Source organism: Erpetoichthys calabaricus, chromosome 3 (assembly GCF_900747795.2).
Source record: "Erpetoichthys calabaricus chromosome 3, fErpCal1.3, whole genome shotgun sequence".
Lineage (NCBI taxonomy): Eukaryota > Metazoa > Chordata > Cladistia > Polypteriformes > Polypteridae > Erpetoichthys > Erpetoichthys calabaricus.
This window is the reverse complement of record NC_041396.2, coordinates 138,399,067-138,408,506: the sequence shown is the minus strand read 5'-3', so window position 1 is coordinate 138,408,506 and position 9,440 is coordinate 138,399,067.

Sequence of the window (9,440 nt, the reverse complement as noted above, 5' to 3'; positions counted from 1 at the left end):
TTAGAGTGTCAAAAACTGGAGCGCAGATGGAGAACAACAAAGCTACATGCCTTTCAGGATTGCATGGACAGAGAGTGTTAATAAATATAAAAAAAACACTCTTTAAAGCTTGCTCAGAATACTATTCTACAATAATAGATAGCAATAATAAAAATCCTTGGGTACTGTTTAGAACAGTGGCTAAATTAACAAATGGAAATTCAGATCAACAGTGCAAAATACCAACAGATATTAGCAGTACAGACTTTATGAACTTCTTCAATGAGAAAATTAAAAATATAAGATCCCAGATCTCTGCATTATAGTACAAACCAAATACTATCTTAGCAGACCCTATCTCACTTTGCATTCAGTACTTTAGTAATTTTAATCCTGTAACTGAGCAGGAAGCCTTAACTTTAATTTCTAAAATGAAGCCCACTACTTGTTCCCTAGATCCAGTGCCAACAAAACTACTAAACAGTGCAATGGATGTTCTTGCAGCGCCTATTCTAAACATTATCAATAGTTCATTATTGTATGGCACAGTACCTGATACACTAAAAGTGTCAGTCATTAAACCATTATTTAAAAAGTCAGACCTAGACCCACACATACTAAATAATTATAGGCCTATTTCAAATTTACCGTTTCTCTCTAAAATACTAGAAAAAGTAGTCACCAATCAGCTTCAGTCACACCTTATGCATTATAATTTATTTGAGAAATTCCAGTCTGGCTTCCGCACTAGTCATAGTACAGAAACGGCACTAACGCGGGTTGTAAACGACATTCTGATATCCTCTGATGAAGGAAACTCCACTGTAATTATGTTGTTGGACTTAAGTGCAACATTTGACACCATCAACCATTCTCTTTTACTGCACAGGCTAGAAAATGATGTTGGGCTTACAGGCACCGTGCTCGCTTGGTTTAGTTCTTATTTATCAAATCGATTCCAATATGTACAGAAATGTGCTGACAGTACTCCATCATTATACACAGAAGTTCAATATGGTGTCCCGCAGGGCTCAGTACTGGGACCTTTACTGTTTTCACTTTACATGCTTCCACTGGGATCTATTATTAGGAAACATAATGTTAATTTTCACTTGTATGCAGATGACACCCAGTTATACCTTTCATTTAGATCAAACTAGCAAAATACCCGCGCTTCGCAGTGGAGAAGTAGTGTGTTAAAGAGGTTATGTAAACATATATATACATATATACATATATATATACATATCTACATATACACATATCTACATATACATATATATACATATTTACATATTGTGGAGACTGGCTCGGACACAGACAGGCAGACACGTTCATGTCACCCAACACACGTTTATTTACAATATATTATTTACATTGTCCATACTGTGCTCACAAGCCCCAAAGTCCTCAAAGTCCTGGTCACAACACAATGCCTTCTTCAGGCCGCCTCCTTGTCCTCCTCCTGACGTCATCCTACTTCCTCCCGACTCTTGTCCTTGACTGGAGGGAGGCGGCCCCTTTTATACACACCCGGATGTGCTCCAGGTGCTCCCCGGCAATCTTCCACAGACACTCCCCAGTCAGCTGTGTACCCGGAAGCACTCCGGGTGTTCCCACTTCTCTTCCCCCCAGCACTTCCTGGTGTGGTGGAAGCGCTGGGGTCCAGTGTCCCCAAGGCATCAGGGCACCACCTGGCCCCCAATACAACCAGGGAGGACGCCCCCTCGTATCCTGGAGGAGGCAAAAGCCCTCCTCCACTCCTCCTGGGTGTCCCGGCCGGGCATGGACGCCCGCTGGGCACCACAGTGCCCCGTCGCCAGCGAAGACCTGTTGGTCCGAGCGACACACCCCGTTAGGGCAGCTCAACCCCGAAGTGGGTCCTACTCTCTGTCCAGGGTCCAATCTGGCACCCTGGAACTCTCTTCTTCGGCACCCCCTGCGAGATCTCCTCGCCCCGCTGTTCAGTGCCGCTCGTGCCTTCGCAGCCTCTGCCGGTTGAGAGGCTGCCCCATCACCAGCGAAGTGTCGTCCGGCCAGACAGTCCATCTGATGAGGGACGGCTTCCCACGAAGCAGGTCCTACTGCTCGTCCTGGGCCCCATCCTGCAACAGACAGAAACACAGGGGCAGAGACGCTGCCCGGACACCCTTCTCGGGCGTCCCTCTGTGCCACGCACTGGCAGCGCTCCCCCCCTTTACCAGGACCCCGGAACTTGCCTGTTCGGAACCTTCTCCACGGGTTGCGTGTCCCTCTAGCTGACGGGACCGCCTGCTTTTCTCTTCATTCCACTGGCTCTGGGGAGTAGCCCTTCACTGGACGTGCGCACCCAGTGGCACGTCCTTTCCTGTTGGAGGAATCGGCACTCAGCCCTCGATCCCTCCTTTCCCTCTTGGACGCCCTGACGGTTTGAGTCTGCGCATGACAAACGCGCAGCCCCGTTCCCGTCTGCGTCCATGCAGAGCGACGAGAGACTGCTGCGGGCTCGGGGTCGTCGGGCGCTAGGACCCAGGGCACTCATCAGCCCCTGTCCGCCCTGCCCTCTCGCAGTTACTCCCCTCACCATGCGAGCAGCCTGCACCGCGGCATCCGCTGTCGGAGACCTACCGACATGGTCCTGATCACTGAAGTCACGGTCCCCATCGGTAGTATCTCCCTTTCTCTGTACGGGGGCGGTCTCACTTACCGTCCCCGCCGCGTCCCTCCGGCTGAAGCCTCCAGCGCCGCGCCGATCCGCCCACTGTCACAGCGTCATCACTGACGTGGCCGCCTTCACCTCCAGCTCCTTCAATCCTCTACGGAGGACGCGTATCACCTGTAAAAGCGACTCTGCGGGCTGCAGGCATTCCTCCAGCTCACGCAGAGCCGCTGGCAAGCACAGAGAGTCAGTCGGCAGTTGCCCTACCTTTCTGTCAGGCATATCCGCCGGCTGCTCTCTGAGGGGCCTTCCCACAGGCCTCGTTGGGTCCTTCTTCAGCCCGGGATTGACACTCCTTGGGCCCGCCTCCTTCCAATCATCGGCGGGCTTACCGGACACACCGGCCAATCCCGTGCCTGTCACGGGGAGGGACTTCCGGTGCCGACGACAGCCTGAGGCACGGCATACCGCTGTCACTGACGCAGACCCAGGTAGTCCCTGCCTGCAACACAAAAGGTAAGCTTGCCCCTACGGGGCCAATCGCCATTGGGCAGGGCGCTCACCTCCTGGGACTCGCCTTCTTGTGACGCCGTCCTCGCTGCGCTGTCGAACCGGACGTCTTCGGCGACAGTGTGCCTGCTGGAGCTCGCTGCACTCCGGCAACGTCCTTGTTCTTCTCCCCGCACCAGGAGAACATGGCCATGTAAAGGACCGGTGGCGGACCACGAGGTGAATCGCTCACGCAGGGTTGTAGGCACACACGCTCCCGCGGCACGTGTGTGGGCGCACCTGCTGCGCCGAGCCGTCCACAAAATTTTTATTTTGGGGTCCTCGTCTTGGAACAGACAGAGGGCCCCGCGTTGGGCGCCATTGTGGAGACTGGCTCGGACACAGACAGGCAGACACGTTCATATCACCCAACACACGTTTATTTACAATATATTATTTACATTGTCCATACTGTGCTCACAAGCCCCAAAGTCCTCAAAGTCCTGGCCACAACACAATGCCTTCTTCAGGCAGCCTCCTTGTCCTCCTCCTGACGTCATCCTACTTCCTCCCGACTCTTGTCCTTGACTGGAGGGAGGCAGCCCCTTTTAAACACACCCGGATGTGCTCCAGGTGCTCCCCGGCAATCTTCCATAGACACTTTTCAGTGTGGCGGAAGTGTCGGCTGTGTACCCGGAAGCACTCCGGGTGTCCCCTCTTCTCTTCCCCCCAGCACTTCCTGGTGTGGCGGAAGCACATCCACATATATATACATATATATATATATACACATATCAACATATATATACACATACATATACACACATACATACACACACACATATACATATATATATATACACATACATACATAGTGCGTTGTAACATGGGCTGTGATTGTTACATGAGAGGGAGACGAAAAATCACAGCTTCCCGCTTTCTAATCGGGCCTGTGATTGGTGCTTTGACGGATGCCCAGATCCCACAGTATGTCCCCTTAGAAGAGGCGTTAGGCAAGTGTAAGTGATTAGCGGTGCTGCAAGTTTAGCTTTATACCTGTTTTTAAGGCTTATTGACTGAAAGGGGCTTTCATGAAAAAAGTTAGGGCTTTGCTACAGGATACACCCTCCACAAGTTAAGGAAGTAAAAATAAAGGTATATATTTCTGTTTTATTTAAAGCTTTTAAGTTTGTATGCGGGCAGTATGGTGGTGCAGTGAAAGGTGCCAGTTAGGAGACCCGGGTTCGCTTCCCTGCGTGGAGTTTGAATGTTCTCCCCGTGTCTGTCTGGGTTTCCTCCGGGTACTCCGGTTTCCTCCCACAGTCCAAAGACATGCAGGTTAGGTGCATTGGCGATTCTAAATTGTCCCTGGTGTGTGGGTGTGTGCGCCCTGCGGTGGGCTGGCACCTTGCCCGGGGTTTGTTTCCTGCCTTGTGCCCTGTGTTGGCAGGGATTGGCTCCTGTATTTAGGATATAGTGGGTTGGATAATGGATGGATGGACATTTGTATGCATAGCCCCATTTACCCGTTTTCGTTTTTTTTCATTCTTCAGTAATATTTCAGCAAACCCGGAGCTTGTCAGTTCAAATCCTGGTACTGACACCACTGTGTGACCCTGAGAAAGTCACTTCACCTGCCTGTGCTGCAAAAAACCAAAGTAATGTAACAAATTGTACCTCAGATGTTGTAAGTTGCTGGAATAAAGGCATAAGTCAAATAGATAAATATGTATTATACACATAGGAACTATTCATTTATTTTCAGTTAAGTCATCTGCAGCAAACCTTTATAAATGAGGGTTTCTCCTTTTTAGATAGTGCAAACTGTTTCTTCTTCATTGAGGTTTTCTCTTGGAGAGCTTTTTTCATTTAATTGAAAATTAAAGCAGCAGCTGCCAAAATATGTAGCTTTCTTATTAATTTTTCAACATTGTGTAAAATAACTATAAAGTAACATAAAAGGTTTAAATACTCGTTATCCTTTTACACTAAAATATTACTAAAGAGATACAAAAAAAGTAAAATGCATATGTTGTTTTTCTTTAAGGAGATTAAATATTACTGAAGAAAAAAAAAAAACCTAAAACAGCCAAATGGGGCTATGCATACAAACTTAAAAGGTTTAAATAAAACAGAAATATATACTTTTATTTTTACTTCCTTAACTTGTGGAGGGTGTATCCTGTAGCAAAGCCCTAAGTTTTTTCATGAAAGCCCGTTTCAGTCAATAAGTCTTAAAAAGAGGTGTAAAGATATTGACAATAAGCTATGCAAACCCACCAAGACATGCAATCGTTTAAATCAAGGCGCGAGTCGAAAAACACCATCCGATACTATTAGTTAACGATTAACACATTTCTATATGTATTGTAAGCATACAATACAACTGATAATATGTTGCGCTTATTTATCTGGTGTACCGACATTTTTGCGCGTTTAACGGCTGAAATCTAACGTGGTTTGTGCCCTTCAGAATGAAAACAGTTTGCATTTAACATTTTAATAAAAAGCGAGCTTTTAAGTCTGAGAAATCACTCCGTAAATGCACACGTTTAATTCTTTATCACTTCAAACAACTGAACTATCCAGAACATTTCAGGCATACATCCAGCATTCAAACTATGTATAAAAAGCACAACTGTTAAAGGAATTCAGCATTTCTTAATTGAAAATGTTCCTTTAATCCTCAACATGTCTCAATGAGTCGTTCTGGTGGTTTTACTTGACATTTTGATATTCTGGTTAATTGTGTTTGCAGTTGAGATGTTCTTTCCTGATTTATACTTGTTTTCTCGTTAATATTTGTTTCGCTGGTGTTAGTGTTCTGATTAGAGATTATTGGTCCTTTGATGTCTTGACGGTTTCTTCTTAGAACAGCTTCTATTACGCAATTCCGTCACATACTGGTCTATTGTTTCTCCGCTTTTCTGGAAACATGTAAAAAAAACTTGTGCCGCTCAAACATCACATTGCGCTTTGGGTTGCAATATGTTTCGAATTTTTCAACTATTTTGTTCAATTTCATATTGTCTCCATCTTCTTCAAACTGAAAATTGTTATACACCTCTAGCGCCTTTTTGCCAATTACATGTAGAAGCATAGACGCTTTCATTTTTTCACTTTTCCTATCTGCTTCAATCGCAGCAAGATACAACTCGAATCTCTGTTTAAATCTTTTCCAATTTTCAGCTACATTTCCCTTTAACTGGGCGGCACGGTGGCGCAGTGGGTAGCGCTGCTGCCTCGCAGTTGGGACACCTGGGGACCTGGGTTCGATTCCCGGGTCCTCCCTGCGTGGAGTTTGCATGTTCTTCCCGTGTCTGCATGAGTTTCCTCCGGGCGCTCCAGTTTCCTCCCACATTCCAAAGACATGCAGGTTAGGTGGATTGGCGATTCTAAATTGGCCCTAGTGTGTGCTGGGTGTGTTTGTGTGTGTCCTGCGGTGGGTTGGCACCCTGCCCGGGATTGGTTCCTGCCTTGTGCCCTGTGTTGGCTGGGATTGGCTCCAGCAGACCCCCGTGACCCTGTGTTCGGATTCAGCGGGTTGGAAAATGGATGGATTTCCCTTTAACTGGAGATTTGGTGGGGGCTGTAATCCTAACATATTTTTTTTTCTCTTTTGCTAGAACGTCTTTTGGGTTACTCACAGACATGCGACTCATTCAAAAGCTGAACCTCTTCTTCAGATTCCTCTTCCAATCCGCCACTTCTGACGCCATGTAGTGATCTTGTTAGGTTCGTAGTTTAATCAATACACAGGATTGAAAGATATAATAACTTTTTAATAGACAGACTTTAGAGACATTTACTGTACAAGTTACTAATCGTTCTTTAGTTCACACCCATTCTCCTACTTGCATCGGCATTCACAGGCATTACTAATCATTCTGTAAGTATCCCTTAACCCTTTAACCGCCAACTCCCTAAATATTCCCCACGCCAGGCGAAATCTGAACAATTTTCGTTTTTTTACTTTTTTACATTTTTTTTACATTTTTTACATTTATTCAAGCAGTATTGACCACTAAATGTTGTGCAAGTTGCCAGTGTATACACGAAATCTATAAATGTAACCTGAATTCTCAGCTAAGCAAAACATCTTGATACCAAACCGTGCCCTTTTCAATGGTAGATACTGTCGAAACTGTAAGCGGCCCTTCCACGACAATAAACTTTCATCAACTGCAACTGACGGTCCTGGCATGTAGGGCAACTGAAATGCTTCAAATAAATGATCAATCAAAGGACGTAGCTTGAACAAGTGGTCGCGGTTTGGATCTTTCTTATCTGGCTCGTTTCTGTTGTCATTCAAATGAAAGAATTTCAGCAGCAAAGAGAATCGGTTACGTGTCATGACAGCTGCAAAAATAGGTGTTGCATACATAGGATCTGTAGACCAGTACATCTCAATATCTGGTTTTCTGATTATTCCCATCAACATCAAAATCCCAATAAATTTTTTCATTTCGTTTTCATCAGTGTCAAACCAAGCACGAACACGGGAATGTGGAGGTAAATTGGGATTTTTCTCAATAAACTGTGCTGCATACAGATTTGTCTGATGAACAAAATGTCTGATCAAATCAGGTGACACAAACAGCTCATAAAACTGCTCAGCAGTGTAATTGTTTACATCAACAATAAAGCCACACGTTCCCCCAAACGAATGCAGAAAAGGTAGTTCACCACGGGCAGCAGCCCAGCTGAGATGCTGGGGATACACCCACTCAGCGCCGTCATCCGATGCGTCTTCATTCACAGTATCATGCAGCGCACGTTGTTGCTCATCACTGTCGCTAAAATCTTCTTCAGAACTGCTACAATCATGATCAGAACTGTCCAAAATCGCCTGCAAAGCCTCACTTGAAGTCAGTTTACGTTTCGCCATATTCACAGCTGTTACATGCGAATCACGTCACATGACCGGCCAAAACAACCACAGACTTGTCGAAATACAACGTAGTAATAATACCCACGCCAAACCGTCAGTTATACTACTTGCCAGGCATTCATATAACCACAGGCAAATGTGCCGGATAATTCCGGCAGTATGGCGTTAGCAATAAAACAACGGTGCCGGATATATCCGGCAGAGGGCGGTTAAGGGGTTAATAGACCTTACTAATCAACTATCATTACAAAATCCAACGTGGTTTTTGCCCTTCAGAATGAAAACAGTTAGCATTTACCTTTTTAATAAAAGGCGAGCTTTTAAGCCTGAGAAATCATCCCGTAAATGCTCACATTTAATTGCACGTGTTAATATGTATGCTTACACGGTATTAAAAGACACTCAAAAATTAACGTCATTTACCTTCATTCCCGCATTTTACTCGTGCTGTAAATCTCTTGTTTTTAGTTCAAGTGATTACGTAGGAGGCGTGATGACGCGATACGTGACTCCGCCTCCTCCATTACAGTATATGGACAAAAAACAGGTTCCAGTTATGACCATTACACGTAGAATTTCGAAATGAAACCTGCCTAATTTTTGTAAGTAAGCTGTAAGGAATGAGCCTGCCAAATTTCAGCCTTCTACCTACACGGGAAGTTGGAGAATTAGTGATGAGTCTGTCAGTGAGGGCTTTGCCTTTTATTAGTATAGATGAAGTTTCTCCAATGTTGTCTTTAATTTGTTGTGTAAGTGAATTAAAGGAGTGGATGAGTGAGAACTACTTGTCTTTAAATACAGATAAAACAGAGATGTTAGTTGTTGAAGGGAATGACGCTGATCACAACAATATTCTGTCATCATTTAACTCAGTTGGAATCCCCGTTAATTTTACTGAATCAGCCCACAATCTAGGAGTTATCTTTGACTCTAGCATGTCATTTAAAGCGCATATTACAAAGTTGTCCAAAACATGTTTCTTCCATCTTAAAAATGTTAGGAAATTAAGGCGCTTTCTAAATAAACAGGATTCTGAGAAATTAATCCATGCATTTATTTCTAATAGGATTGACTACTGCAATGCGGTGTTCACTGGATGTTCAAACTGCTCTTCATACAGCCTCTGGTTAATCCAAAATGTGGCTGCAAGAATTATTACAAGCACAAGAAAGTACAAACACATAACTCCAGTTCTTAAAAACTTACACTGGCTCCCGGTTAAGTTTAGGGCTGATTTCAAAATCCCCCTTTTAACATATAAAGCATTAAATGGCCAAGGTCCAGCTTACTTGTCTGAACTTATCATGACTTACAAACCAGAGTGCACATTAAGCTCTCAAGATGCTAGTCTGTTTAGGATTCCAAGGATTAATAAAATAACAGTGGGAGGTCGAGCTTTTAGTTACAGGGCCCCTAAACTGTGGAATGGTCTGCCTGCTACTA